The 16,124-nt window shown below is 40.6% G+C and overlaps 1 long non-coding RNA gene across 5 annotated transcripts in view; it reads right to left on the bottom strand.

Moving 5' to 3' along the window:
• Nucleotides 1-16,124, bottom strand: part of LOC118553433 (uncharacterized) — a 254,539-nt gene that overhangs the window by 150,417 nt on the left and 87,998 nt on the right. For 4 of the 5 annotated variants that reach the window (XR_013441882.1, XR_013441883.1, XR_013441881.1 and 1 more), the window contains exon 3: nucleotides 9,865-9,977. The exons of the other annotated variant lie outside the window; for it this stretch is intronic. This is a non-coding gene — a long non-coding RNA (uncharacterized LOC118553433). The remainder of the gene's footprint in view (nucleotides 1-9,864; nucleotides 9,978-16,124) is intronic. 5 annotated transcript variants of the gene reach the window in all.

Raw genomic sequence — 16,124 nt, 5'->3', positions numbered from 1 at the left:
AGTTACAGAATATCCCTGGCCCATGTTTCTTGATGCTCATCATCACCATAGTATTAATATATATATATGCTGTCTGACTTTCTTTTGAAAGACAATCTTTCAAATTGTCTAATAATAATAATAATTCTTCCCCTTTCTCACTAAGGTGTTAGGAGAAAATCAACTTTTAAGATACTTTAAAGCCCCAAAATAGTTCTCTATTATAATTAACTATAAACTATTTTAACTTTTAAATAACTTTCTTACTATAAAATAATGCATACTTATTATAGAAAATTCCAGAAGTCCATTCAATTATATACCATCCCCCCCCCCCCAGAGATAGATTTAACATTTTGGAATACATTCTTCAGGTTTTCCTATACATGTATTTTCATGTTAAAATATCATTTGTTGGCATGTTTTAAGTACCACTGGAGGCTGGGGGGTGAAATCACTACTTAGTGGTTCAGAATGAATAATTTAATGAAAACTGTGAAAAAAATGGCTGGTACTTCTCTGTCTTTCTGCATAGAGCTCACAGAAGTAAAGCTAGACATCAAGACCAGTCATAAAGACAACCTCGTTATTCACATTGACCAGCTACAATACAGTTGAAGAACATTTTGTTTTCAGCGCAATTAATAATCCATATAGCTTTTTGTTATACTTTTTAAGAAATAATAATCTAAAACAAGAGGAATACACAGTAGCCATTTTCTGCTCGTATGGTAGGATCTGCTTCCCAACCTCGCCTGGCCCCTTCCCCAACGTTAGGGATAGGACAGCAGCAGATGCTTCATGGAGAGAAAATTTGCCCCAGAGACTTTGCCTCTACCAGGTTAAATGTTCATTCTTCTAGCCTTGGCCATAAGCCAGACTTGATGATATAGATTAATAACAACTGAACATTCACTTCAACTTGAGGATAAGCTCAAGAATATAGCAGAATGCCAACTAAAGTCTAAGAAAGTCCTGGGAATAAAAGCTGGTATACAGATGCTGCCTTGTAAAAGCCAGATACCCCAGTAAGCTCAGAGTAGCCATACCTACAGTAAAAATCAAGGAATCTACAGAAAGCAGCACCTAGGGTGAGTGCTCCCTCACTAAAGAAAGAAGAGGGATGTGCTCTACACCAAATATAAAAGGAATTTTTGGATAAGGAGTCTATGTGTCAGATACTATGGTGCTTAAATATGTCTAAGTTCAAATGCATTTTGAATCTCCAGCAACACATGAGATAGGTAATATTATTCCTATTTTACAGATAATGAAACACGCTCAGAAGATTAAATAATTTTTCTGAAGCCTCACCAACAGAAAGTGTCTAAACTGGAATTCAAACCCACATCTTAAAGCCCTTGTTTAAAAAAAAAATGTAGACTTAATACCATTTATTAAGAACATGTTTATAGACTTGGCAAATGTTGGTAATGGCAGTTATAGTCTTGTTTTTCCATGAATTCCTTAGGTCGTTAGCTTAGGAATTATCCCCAAAGGTATCTGGTTCCTGATAGATTGCCAACTATTTCCCTCAAAACCAATTCTGCAGAAAATTGAAGTGAAAGGGCATTTACATTACAGGGACAAACTCCACAGTCCTGAGAAGCCTTGGGAACACTATCTGCTGACTTCAATTGGGGTGAGGGTTAGGGATGGGCAGCAGCCTAGAGCAGAAGGTAGCTGTAGGAAGCAACGACAGGGGAGAACTGGTAGAGGAAAGCTGCTAATCTTTTTGCATTGGTCTTTCTTATGTTTTGCCTAGGGACCATCATTGCCTACCCCTACAGAGTGACAATCAGTGACAGCAATCCAGACCACCTATGGCAGTATCCTTCAAGTCACAGGGCAGTCCACAAGCCATGGTGTAGTGAGCTGTTGATGAAAATATCTACAGACAGAGCCGCATCCCTTGAGTGTCATTCCTCCACCCCTTCAAACTCCCAAAGCTGCTGTGATCAGAAGGAGACTGCTTCCTCCAGCAGCTATTTTCCTGTAAGGGCTTCAAAGATAAACCCTGATTTTCAACTTTTCCTTCTCACTTGTCTGTATGCTTGTATTTTTCTACATTTTTCTTAACCAATGTAATTTATTTTTGAAATAAGGAAAATAAATAGTTCCCCTTTTTGTCATAAAGAAAATAAAATTAAAGCATTCTGAGAAATTTTTTAAAAACTGAAGCTGTGGGGTGCCTGGGTGACTCAGTTGGTTAAGCACCTGACTCTTGGTTTCAGCTCAGGTCATGATCTCAGGGTCCTGGGATCAAGCCCCAAGTGGGCTCCACGTTCAGCAGGGAGTCTGCTTGAGGATTCTCTCTTCCTCTCCCTCTGCCCCTCCCCCTGCTTGCACTCTCTCTCTCTCAAATAAATAAATAAATCTTCTAATAAAATCAATACAAGTAAGAACAGTGACCTACCACTTCTTATCTATTAAACAAGCAAAAATCAGAAAGTCAAATAACATACTGCTGGTGAAGTGTACATATGTGCAGCTATCCAGAAGAGCAATTTAGCAATATTTATGCAAAATAAGTAAACAAACATTGTTTGACCCAGAAATTCCACCTGTTAATATATATATCCCAAATAAATGCTTGAGCAATTCCATAAAGGAATGTGTTTAAGGATATACATGTTCATTTACCTTGTGGCCTTTTTTTTTTTTTTTCTGGCTAGGAGTTGAAGGTTATCTGGATGCCCAGTGCCAGGAAAGTAAATAGGGTAAAATGTGGTGACACACATTCAGGATATCAGAAAACAATTAATTACAAGCAATAGATTTACACATAGCAGTATGAAGATATCTCTAAAATATTGTGCTCAGAGGAAAAAAGTAACTGAGATATATATAACCCAATAGAGTTTATATAAATTTAAAAATACACTCAAACCAAAAATATTCATTTGCAAGAACACTTACAGACCACAAGATATGTGTTAAATGTCATGGATTCTATGGGAGGAGGGCAATGGGGATGAGGTATAAGGATAAAAATAAGAGGGTAGGGGAGGAGCAAGATGGTGGAGGAGTAGGAGACCTAAATTTCATCTGGTCCCAGGAATTCAGCTAGATAGGGATCAAACCATTCTGAACACCTATGAACTCAACAGGAGATCGAAGAAAAGAATAGCAGCAACTCTCTGACCAGAAAAGTGACCACTTTCTGGAAGGTGGAATGTGCGGAGAAGTGAATCCGAGGCGATATTCGGGAAGATAGACGGCGGGGGAGGGGGCCTCCGTTAGCCACTGCTGGCAAGTAATAGAGAGCGGAGCACAAAATCGGAAATTTTAGAAGTCAGCTCCGCTGAGGAACATAGCTCCAGTGGCTAAGTTGGGGGGGGGGGTGGAACCCTCGCTGGGACACTGTGGTCTTGGGAACCTCGGGGTCACAGGAAGACCGGGGGTGCCTGAGTGTGGCAGAGCTCCCAGGTATTGGAGCAGGGAAGCCGGCTGCAGAGATGGAACTGAGGAGTGGGCTCAGCTCGGGGTTCCCATAAACCGTGATATGCAGCACAGTCGGGCCACTGCTCTTCCAGCAGGGACCCAACAAGAGGCAGATCCGGGGAAACTCCCCTTCCTCCCCCGGGAGGAGCAGCTTGGGAGTGCACCGCAGGAATCTGCTGGGTTTGGAGACTCCACACGGAGTCATGTGCCAGAGACAGAAACACTCGGTCACAGGCCAGGTGAGCACGGAGTGTGGCCAGAGGCCGGGTAGACAAGAGTGATTGACTGCTTTTCTCTGAGGGCTCACTGAGGAGTGGGGCCCCAAGTTCTCAGTTCCTCCGAGGCGGAGATTGGGAGGCCACCATTTTCACTCATCCTCCAAAGCTGTAGGGAAAGCTTGCAGGGTACAAAAGCTCTGGAGAGAAAACCCAAGCAGATTATTTAGCCTGGCTGGCCTGGCAAAGGTGGGGCAATTCCCCCTCAGGCAAAGACATTTAGGAACCACGGCAACAGGCCCCTCCCCCAGAAGATCAGCAAGAACAGCCAGCCAAGACCAAGTTTACCGATCAATGAGAACAGCAGAACTCCAGCACTACGGGAACACTGCACATAGAATTCACGGCTTTTTTCCCATGATTCTTTAGTCTTTCAAAGTTAATTTTTTTTACCTTTTTTTTCTTTTTTGAATTTTTCTTTTTCCCCTTTCCAACCAACATCTTATCAATCCCTTTTTTAAAAAATCTTTTTTATTTTTCATTTTTAGAGTTATATTCTCTCCCTTCATAGTAGTTAACTTTATTTTTGGTATATATACATAAGTTGTTCTCTCTTTAAAATTTTGGGATACAGTTTCTTCTAACACATCAAAATATACCCTAAATCTCTAGTGTATGGCTTTGTTCTAGTCTCCTGCCTGATCACATTGTCTCCCTTTCTTCTTTTTTAAATCCTCTTCTTTCTTTTTTCAAACAACTTCTTATCTTATCAATTCCTTTTATAAAATCTTTTATAATTTTCATCTTTACAGTCATATTCCATCCCTTCATCATATTAACCCTTATTTTTGTACATATATAAGTTTTTCTTTCTTTAAAATTTGGAAAGCACTTTCTTCTAACAGACCAAAATATGCCCAAAATCTAGTGTGTGGCACTAATCTATGCACCAGCCTGATCATATTTGATCATATTCTGTTTTTTGTTTGTTTGTTTTTTCTTATCTTTTTCTTTTTTCTTTTTTCTTTCTTTCCCTTTCTTTTCCCCTGGTTTCAGATCTCTTCTGATTTGTATACTATATATTTTTCTGGGGTCGTTGTTACCCTGTTAGCATTTTGTTCTCTCATTCATCTATTCTCCTCTGGACAAAATGACAAAATGGAAAAAATCACCTCAGAAAAAAGAACAAGAGGCAGTACCAACTGCCAGGGACCTAATCAATATGGACATTAGTAATATGTTGGAACTAGAGTTCAGAATGACGATTTTAAAGATACTAGCTGGGCTTGAAAAAAGCATGGAAAATATTAGAGAAACCCTTTCTGGAGAAATAAAAGAACTAAACTCTAACCAAGTTGAAATCAAAAAGGTTATTAATGAGGTGCAATCCAAAATGGAGACTCTAACTGCTAGGATAAATGAAGCAGAAGAGAGAGAATCAGTGATATAGAAGAACAAATGATGGAGAATAAAGAAGCTGAGAAAAAGAGAGATAAACAACTACTGGATCACAAGGGCAGAATTCGAGGGATAAGTGATACCTTGAGACGAAACAATATTAGAATAATTGGGATCCCAGAACAACAAGAAAGAGAGAGAGGGGCAGAAGGCATATTGGAGCAAATTATAGCAGAGAAGTTCCCTAATTTGGGGAAGGAAACAGGCATCAAAATACAGGAGGCACAGAGAACCCCCCTCAAAACCAATAAAAATAGGTCAACACCCCAACATCTAATAGTTAAACTTACGAGTCTCAGAGATGAAGAGAAAATCCTGAAAGCAGCTTGGGAGAAGAGATCTATAATCTACAATGGCAACAGACCTATCCACAGAGAGCTGGCAGGCCAGAAAGGACTGGCATGATATATTCAGAACACTAAATGAGAAAAATAAGCAGCCAAGAATACTGTATCTAGCTAGGCTGTCACTGAAAATAGAAGGAGAGATAAAAAGCTTCCAGGACAAACAAAAACTAAAAGAATTTGCCGACATGAAACCAGCCCTACAAGAAATATTGAGAGGGGTCCTCTAAGAAAAGAGACAGCCTAAAAGTAACATAGACCGGAAAGGAACACAGACAATATACAGTAAGAGTCACCTTACAGGCAATACAATGGCACCAAAATCATATCTTTCAATAGTTACCTGAATGTAAATGGGCTAAATGCCCCAATCAAAAGATACAGGGTATCAGATTGGATAAAAAAAAAAAAAAAGACCCATCGATATGCTGTCTGCAAGAGACTCATTTTAGGCCCAAAGACACCCCCAGATTGAAAGTGAGGGGGTGGAAAACCATTTACCATGCTAATGGACACCAAAAGAAAGCTGGGGTGGCAATCCTTATAGCAGACAAATTAGATTTTAAACCAAAGACTGTAATAAGATATGAGGAAGGACACTATATCCTACTTAAAGGGTCTATCCAACAAGAAGATCTAACAATTGTAAATATCTATGCCCCAACATGGGAACAGCCACTTATATAAGCCAATTAATAACAAAAGCAAAGAAACACATCAACAACAATACAATAATAGTGGGGGACTTTAACACCCCCCCTTACTGAAATGGACAGATCATCCAAGCAAAAGATCAACAAGGAAATAAAGACTTTAAATGACACACTGGACCAAATGGACTTCACAGACATATTCAGAACATTCCATCCCAAACAGCAGAATACACATTCTTCTCTAGTGCCCATGGAACAGTCTCCAGAATAGATCACCTCCTAGGTCACAAATCAGGTCTCAACCAGTACCAAAAGATTGGGATCATTCCCTGCATATTTTCAGACCACAATGCTTTGAAACTAGAACTCAATCACAAGAGGAAAGTCAGAAAGAACTCAAATACATGGAGGCTAAAGAGCATCCTACTCAAGAATGAATGGGTCAACCAGGAAATTAAAGAAGAATTAAAAAATTCATGGAAACCAACGAAAATGAAAACACAACTTTTCAAAATCTTTGGGATGCAGCAAAGGCAGTCCTAAGAGGAAAGTATATAGCAATACAAGCTTTTCTCAAGAAACAAGAAAGGTCTCAAGTACACAACGTAACCCTACACCTAAAGGAGCTGGAGAAAGAACAGCAAATAAAGCCTAAACCCAGCAGGAGAAGAGAAATAATAAAGATCAGAGCAGAAATCAATGAAACAGAAACAGATTGCGACAGCAATCAGACAACAAAAAGAAATAAAGGGCATCCAAATTGGCAAAGAAGAAGTCAAACTCTCACTCTTTGCAGATGATATGATACTTTATGTGGAAAACCCAAAAGACTCCACCCCAAAACTGCTAGAACTCATACAGGGATTCAGTCAAGTGGCAGGATATAAAATCAATGCACAGAAATCAGTGGCATTCCTATACACCAACAACAAGACAGAAGAAAGAGAAATTAAGGAGTCCATCCCATTTACAATTGTACCCAAAACCTTAAGAATCCTAGGAATAAATCTAACCAAAGAGTCAAAGGATCTGTACTCAGAAAACTATAAAATACTCATGAAAGAAATTGAGGAAGACACAAAGAAATGGAAAAATGTCCCATGCTCATGGATTGGAAGAACAAATATTGTGAAGATATCAGTGCTACCTAGAGCAATCTACACATTCAATGCAATCCCCATCAAAATACCATCCACTTTTTTCAAAGAAATGGAACAAATAATCTTAAAATTTGTATGGAACCAAAAAAGACCTCAAATAGCCAGAGGAATGTTGAAAAAGAAAAGCAAAGCTGGCGGCATCACAATTCCGGACTTCCAGCTCTATTACAAAGCTGTCATCATCAAGACAGTATGGTACTGGCACAAAAGCAGACACATAGATCAATGGAACAGAATAGAGAGCCCAGAAATGGCCTTGAACTCTATGGTCAACTCATCTTCGACAAAGCAGGAAAGAATGTCCAATGGAAAAAAGACAGTCTCTTCAACAAATGGTGTTGGGAAAATTGGACAGCCACATGCAGAAGAATGAAACTGGACCACTTCCTTACACCACACACAAAAATAGACTCCAAATGGTTGAAAGACCGAAATGTGAGACAGGAGTCCATCAAATCCTAGAGGAGAACACAGGCAGCAACCTCTTCGACCTCAGCTGCAGCAACTTCTTCCTAGAAACATCACCAAAGACAAGGGAAGCAAGGGCAAAAATGAACTATTGGGACTTCATCAAGATAAAAAGCTTTTGCACAGCAAAAGAAACAGTCAACAAAACCAAAAGACAACTGACAGAATGGGAGAAGATATTTGCAAATGACATATCAGGTAAAAGGCTAGTATCCAAAATCTTTAAGAACTTCTTTTTTTTTTAAGATTTTATTTATTTATTTGACAGAGAGAGACAGTGAGAGAGGGAACACAAGCAGGCGGAGTGGGAGAGGGAGAAGCAGGCTTCCTGCCGAGCAGGGAGCCCGACACGGGGCTCAATCCCAGGACCCTGGGATCATGACCTGAGCCGAAGGCAGATGCTTAACGACTGAGCCACCCAGGCGCCCCTTATATAAAGTACTTCTTACACTCAACACCCAAAGAACAAATGATCCAATCAAGAAACGGGCAGAAGACATGAACAGACATTTTTCCAAAGACATGCAAATGGCCAACAGACACATGAAAAAGTGCTCAACATCGCTCCACATCAGGGAAATACACATCAAAACCTCAATGAGATACCACCTCACACCAGTCAGAATGGCTAAAATTAACAAGTCAGGAAACGACAGATGTTGGCGGGGATGCGGAGAAAGGGGAACCCTCCTACACTGTTGGTGGGAATGCAAGCTGGTGCAGCCACTCTGGAAAACAGTATGGAGGTTCCTCAAAAAGTTAAAAATAGAGCTACCCTACGACCCAGCAATTGCACTACAGGGTATTTACCCCAAAGATGCAAATGTAGGGATCTGAAGGGGTACGTGCACCCCAAAGTTTATAGCAACATCCACAACAGCCAAACTATGGATAGAGCCAAGTTGTCCATCAACAGATGAATGGATAAAGAAGAAGTGGTATATATATACAATGGAATATTATGCAGCCATCAAAAGGAATGAGACCATGCCATTTGCAATGACGTGGATGGAACTGGAGGGTGTTTGTGCTGAGCAAAATAAGTCAATCAGAGAAAGACATTTATCGTATGATCTCACTGATATGAGGAATTCTTAATCTCAGGAAACAAACGGAGGGTTGCTGGAGTGGTGGGGGGTGGGAGGGATGGGGTGGCTGGGTGATAGACATTGGGGAGGGTATGTGCTATGGTGAGTGCTGTGAATTGTGTAAGACTGTTGAATCACAGACCTGTACCTCTGAAACAAATAATACATTATATGTTAAAAAAAAAGAAGAAGAAGAAGATAGCAGGAAGGGAAAAAAGAAGGGGGGGAAATTGGAGGGGGAGATGAACCATGACTGACTATGGACTCTGAGAAACAAACTGAGGGTTCTAGAGGGGAGGGGGATGGGGGGTGGGTTAGCCTCGTGATGGGTATTAAAGAGGGCACCTACTGAATGGAGCACTGGGTGTTATACGCAAACAATGAATCATGGAACACTACATCAAAAACTAATGATGTAATGTATGGTGATTAACATAACATAATAAAATTAAAAAAATAAAAAATAAGAGACAGAGGCCTTGCATGGACCAGTGATGATAGTGTGCCATGAACCATTACTTCAATTCTTTCTACCTTCTCTGTGGATACTTCCACCTCTACCACTTTCCATCATTCCTCGGATATTGGAAAAAGTTATTAGAGAAAATGCATGGATGGTAGGCATGGGCATTGGATGGATAGTAGGCATGGACAATGAGATGCTCATCAGGCAATCTGAATTTGACATCCATTAGTCTCATCATAACCAGTGGAAAGGGGTGAGGTAGAGGAACAGTTTTCCTGCCTGTGTCCCCCATTGAGGACATCTGCCATTTAGAATTCCCGTTAGTTTGCCATGTTCTGCTGCCCCCCAAGACCCATGCTAGCATATCCTTATGTGGTTATGTGGGAACACAGAGATGATGCAAAGCAGTACACAAATGTGAGATATTATTACCAGGTCTCTGCCACATTACCTCTTATTTAGCCATTATTTATTGCTCTCCCAATTCCCTACATATTCTCTTCAAGTAATAAGACATGACTGAGGAGATAATGAGATATACCTGGGAATTGAACAGTCCCCAAAAACACTCTATTAATTTTTACCTTACCTCGTTGCTGTGAGACCAGCAACAGGAGACATCCGGACAGGTAAACATCCCAACATAGTCAATTCAGTACAAAGGCCCAAGAGCTGAATCAGCCATTTCAGAGACAAGAAGTACTGAAAGAAGAGAGGGAACAGGAAGAAAAGGGGAGAAAGGAGAGAAGAGGAAGGAATAGGAATGAATAAAATCCTTGCTTTGGTATTTGAGTAAGTATTGAAATATTTCAAATTAATTATGTTCAGGCCTATTGATAGAATTGTGTCATAATAAATGAAGTACTTGTAAATCATGCAAAAATAAAAAATAGAACAAATTTTCATTGATTCTACTATTTAGTTCTGATAAAAACTAGGCACACCATATTTTCAGCATGAGATTATTATTTTCTTGAGTAATATTAGCAACTTTTTTGGCATTCCTTTCCTTGCAAGAGCACAGAAGGCTTGCCTAGACCAGGGCACAAGTGTAAAGACGATCCATATGTTTTGCATTCACATTCAGTATTTTATATTCATTCAATAAAGCTCCCTGTGGTTTGAGATCTGAACCAATTACCAAAGCCAGAGAGTTGTTGCTAATAGTCTACAGTTTCAAATTTTGGGAACCCAAGGGAAGAGTGAATTTCACAGAGGTCTTTAGTTTTGGCACACTCCTCCTGCTTCACATGGCCTGGTTGTATCAATGGCAAAATATTCACAATACCTTACCAGGGATTAAGATGCTACCATTGGTGATTCCAACCTGTAATAATCATATAGCATGTGTGGCTTCAATCAACTATCCCAACCTTTAAAGACTTTTTGTGGCCACATTTTGCAAAGGCTTTCATTTTATTGCTAGACAATGCCTCCAACCAACATACAGGTTACACAGGCCCTTCCTCAAATAAATCATTCACTCTAAGCAAACACTCCAGAGAGTTGGAAGTTAACATGTAAATAGTGATTTTCATTTTTTTTTTAAGATTTTATTTATTTATTTGACAGAGAGAGACACAGCGAGAGAGGGAACACAAGCAGGGGGAGTGGGAGAGGGAGAAGCAGACTTCCCGCCGAGCAGGGAGCCCAATGCGGGGCTTGATCCCAGGACCCTGGGATCATGATCTGAGCCGAAGGCAGACGCTTAATGACTGAGCCACCCAGGTGCCCCTGATTTTCATTTTAAACCTTTCTAAAATGTGAAGTTGACTTCACTGTTATAACTGTAAGTTGCCATGCTAGAGCCTTGGAGGCTGACATCATGGACCAGAGAGAGGGCTGAATGACCTTCCTTGTCTTCCTAGAGGCAGTGACAGCCAGACCCAACACTAACCTGTGTGTTAGTAGATATGCTTTTAGAAGGGCACAGATGCTTGAAAATCACTTCCTCCCATATTTGCCATCTCCAGACTGTAGAGCTCTGTGAAAAGGAAAGTGCCTGGACTCTGCAGTCGGACACAAATGGAATGGAGTCCTCACTTTACCATTTACTACCCTCTGAAGTTGAGGCCCTTATTTTACTTTGAGTTGCTACCTAAATTTGAGATACAACTTCCTACCTCAAAGGATTAGTGCAAAGATTAAATACGACATTTGCTGCCACCCTGAAAACTTTTCAATAGCTTCCCTTTTATCTACAGAGTATCTAACTTAACCTCCTTTCCAACATCTAAGGTCTTGCAAGACTGACACTTGCCCTTCTCTTCCACCATTCCTTGCACTCCCCCTACCCTCCAGCAATGCTGCCCACTTCCCCCTGAAAACACCTTACCTCTTTGTGCCTTTGCACATACAAGCTCCTCTACCTAGACCACCTTGCTCTCTCAGTCACGTGGCCAACCTCAGTTCATCCTTTAGGCCTCAGTTTAAATGTCTTCTCTATTCCGGAAGACCTCTCCCAAGTCCAGTCTGACTTCAGTGCTCCTTCTCCAATGCTCTAGCCACACTGTGTCCATACTCCATTAAAGTAAGTATCATACTATATTCTAATTGCTTTATTGCATATCTATCTCTGCATCAGACTGCAAATTCTCTGAAAGCAGAGACTATGTTTTTCCACTGAGGCAGTCACAAGATCTTACACATGGAAGGCCCTTAGTAAATGGGAATTCCTCCTCCCCTCTTCATCTGTGGGGATATCTTTATCAATGGCCAAAGTCTCCTGCTCCCAGTCTCCATCCTTTCTTCCCAATGTTAATGCTGATAACTCCCTCCTCTGACCTTCTAATTTCTGAAAGCAGCTAAATCCTGGTCCAGCAGGGAAGTCAGGAAAGAGAGGCCAGTAAAATTACAAATTCTATATATCCCCCACTGGCTATCTTTTGTTAACCTTGTTTCCTTGTAGCAATGAACATTAAAGCTTGAAAAGAGAAAGAGCCTGTGTGCTTGTTTTCAAATGAGAAAGGAGGGGTAGGCAGGGAGAGTACCCCCTACTCACTCTCCACTTGCTGGGAACAGAGGCAGGCCGTGGCTGCTTCACAGAACCTCAGGACCTAGGAACACTGACAAAGCAAAAGCAGTCCCCGGTTCAGAGAAGGAGGTCTCCTTGTGGTTCTCGCAAACTGTTTCAGAGACAAGGGTGCCCCTTCCGCTTTAGGACCCTACCAGTCAATCAGAATTCCTAACATGTTAGCTACGGCTGCTTCCCTGCTGTTCTTGCCTTTCTTTACTGGTGCTGGGAGCTCAAGGACTCCTTTTTGGGGACCAAAATACTTTTCTTTCTATTTTCATTTGAGTAAACTGGATATTGGAGAATACACTGCATTGCGATATGCTGTAGCACAATGAAGTAAGCTTCTCATGAAACAAATGTGCCCATATGTGCCCACTATCTCTCCCTGCCCCTAAATCCCTCAACACTAATACGGATAGATCAGGGCCAAGCATACATAAAAGTCTCACCTAAGACACTGGAACATCTGTGGTTTACCCATAATTTGCTTCCATTCTACTTTATTCTGTTTAGATTGCCAATTTCTGTTTATTCACTGCTTTTCATACTGAAATTTTTATGTGTCATTTCCTTACCCATAGTCACCCACGAAGTAGTGCCATCCCCACAAAACAAGCTGAGTAAATCTCCAGGCCTAGAAAAGGAACCTGCAAAGATGCTAATAACTGGGAAGTGCAAGCAGTACACATTTGCCCACAAACCAGTGGAAAAGAGTCTGGAGGTCACTCAGCTTATGTGGGATTCTGAAGGGCTTTCTAGTTCAGTCATCTTTCTAATCCCACTCATTAAACTTCCAGTTTTTCTGTTTTTAAGTTAAATTTAGCTAACATCTTCTTGACTACCTAGAGTTACCAAATAAAATACAGAACACCCAGTTATGTTTGTATTTCAGATAAACAATAAATAATTATTTTAAGTTTAAATACGTCCCAAATATCGCATGGGATATACTTATACTGAAAACTCATTCATTATTTATCTGAAATTCAAATGCAACTGGGTGTTCTGTGTTTTGACACAGCTTATTTTTCTGAAAATATAAAGGATTCTTATATTTGTTTCTTAAGGAATTATCTGAGATTAAAGATTTCCTACATCCTTACTTCACTTAGAGTTCATAACCAACCCCAATCTCTGGAGTTGATTAAAGTAGTAAGTATTAATACAATTCATTTCAGTTTCATTTTTTTCCCTACTTATTTCTGGAACAGAGTATTACAAAGAGCCACTAAAGCAATCTAAATAGAGGGGTGCCTGGGTGGCTCAGTTGGTTAAGTGTCCAACTCTTAATCTCAGCTCAGACCTTGATCTCGGGATCGTGAGTTCAAGCCCCACACTAGGCTCCATGTTGGGTGTGGAGCCTACTTTAAAAAGAAAAAAAAAAAGAGCACTCTAAGTAGAATAAGGTAGAATGGAAACAAGTTATGGGTAAACCACAGATGTTTCAGCAATCTAAATAGAATAAAGTAGAATGGAAGCAAATTATGGGTAAACCACAGATGTTTCTCAATCCCAGCCCAGTCTGGATGTTCACGTTTTATTGATTATGGCTTTATTGTTCCTTCCTCCTGGTTTAGGTTGAAAGCTTGTATAACAAATGAGGCATTTTTAATGAACCTAAGCTAAATATTGATTCAAGGAGTGAATGCATTCCAATTAAATTTTATTCAATACAAACTCAGCTCACTTTCCAATAGTTGTCTTTTAAAACAGCTTACTGAACCAAAATATATTTTAGACAAATTCCTTTTGGAAAAACACTAAAAAAGAACCTATTTAAAGAGAGTAACCAGTACTCTGACTTTTCCTAAGAAAAACAGATTAGAAATCCCAGTCATAATTTTTTCAATGGATCACATTTGTGGCCTGAACAGGTTACTAAAGTTTGCAACTGGGACATCCAACGAGTGCACCGAGAGTTGGAATCTCCTTTCAAACCCAGAAAAAGATAGTAACAGAGTCAGAAGAAGAAGAGGTGAAAGTAGTAGTTGTTTACTGTAGTAGTAGTTTGGTGAAGAATTAGAGGAGGAAAGGGTATAACTTCATCTTTGGTGCCCAATGTGTGACAAGTCTGTAACTCACAGCTACTAGGAGTTGGTGCAGGATTCAAATACAGGCAGTCTGACTTCTGACTTCTGTCTGCAGACTACCAAGTGATAGCCACAAGGCTCACCTAATCCCCACAATAATAATGGCTCACAGAACTCACTTCTTCCATTTTCTACTTAGGTTTACTCATTCTTTATCTCAAGAAATAGTGGCATATTAGGCACTAGGCATAGAGCTGGCACGGAGTGAGAAGACAAGACAGAGCCCAGGCCCTGTTTTACACGTCTAAGAGTATAGGATAGGAGGCAGAAAATGTTAACAAGTAAACAAGCAAGACTAAATTCTGATGGCTGTTCTAAAGGAAAGGAGGTGCTACAAGCAAGCAAATAGGAAGGACCAGTTCAGATGACACTGAAATTCAAAGAAAGCCTCTCCAGAAAGGGTACATTTAAAAAAGACATTAAAAAAGACTTGGAGGAAGCAAAAAAAAAAAACAAACAAGAACCAAACCGGCAACAGCCAGGACAGTACCCACAGAAGAAAGGCAGCATCAATGCAGGAGGGAGCTGGGTGCCTGCCAGGATGGAAACAAAGGCCCTTCTGGCTGCAGTTCTGTAGGAGGTGAAGGCCCTCATGGGATGCTGTAAAGGTTTGCGTGGAAAGGGCTTTAAGCAAAAGTGAAATTCCTGATTGCTCGAAACAGAATGGATTCTAAAAAAGCCTAGGGCAAGAAAGATAATCCAACAATAATTCTCTGACATTGATTGGGTGTTCTGCAATTCAATTCAGTTTTGACACTAACTACCTAGAGTTAGTGCAGACCCCAAGTTAAGGGCAAAGTTATTCACAAAACTGCCCCCACTTCAGATGCCACTTCAGATGTCTCCACAAGTCTTGGGGACCATCTGCACTTCTGAGAAACCAGCTATAAATTTGGAGCTTCCCATGACCCCTTAGGTTCAACAAATCACTAGAATGAATGACTTACAGAACTTGCTGAAAGCACTATACCTACAATTAGAGTTTTATCCTAAAAGATTCTGATCAGGAACAGCCAAATGGAAGAGGTACCCAGGGCAAGTTCTTGATAGAGAGGGAACACAGAGCTGCCAAGCCTTCTCCCCATGGAATCTGAGTATACCACCTTCTAAGCACATAAATGTGTTCACCAACTAGGAAGCTCCACTGAGCTTCAGTGAGCAGTTTTATTGAGGTCTTACCATGTCATTGGCGGCATGCTTGGACTCGGTCTCTAGCCCCTCTCTTTTCGCTGGAGGTTGGAGATGGGACTGAAAATTCTAACCCTCTAATCACCTGTCTGATCTTTCTGGTATGGCCAGTCTGTCCTCTGAAATTATCTAGGGGGGCCATCAGGAGCCACCTCATTAGCATAAACAGGAATAGTCTAAAGGGACTCATTATGAATAATCACTCAGGAACTTCCAAGAGTTTTTGAAACTCTGTGCAAGGAACCAGAGACAAAGTCCTATATATTCCTTATATCACAGTAAGAGACAAGAAAACTAGGTGGGTGACCTGTAATATTTAGCAGTTAAAAACTAAAAGGAGGAGCACGTGGATGGCTCAGTCAGTTAAGCATCCAACTTTTGATTTCGGCTCAGGTCATGGTCTCAAGGTCCTGAGATCACGCCTGGCATAGGGCTCTGCACTCAGCAGAGAGTCTGCTTGAGATTCTCTCCACCTGCCCCTCCCCCAACTCATGTACATGTGCTCACTTTCTTTTTCTCTCTCTCTGTCTAAAATAAATCTTAAAAAAAAAGAAA

Source organism: Halichoerus grypus, chromosome 10 (assembly GCF_964656455.1).
Source record: "Halichoerus grypus chromosome 10, mHalGry1.hap1.1, whole genome shotgun sequence".
NCBI lineage: Eukaryota > Metazoa > Chordata > Mammalia > Carnivora > Phocidae > Halichoerus > Halichoerus grypus.
Note: the sequence above shows the minus strand (reverse complement) of the source record. Positions and strands in the feature narration are given on the sequence as shown.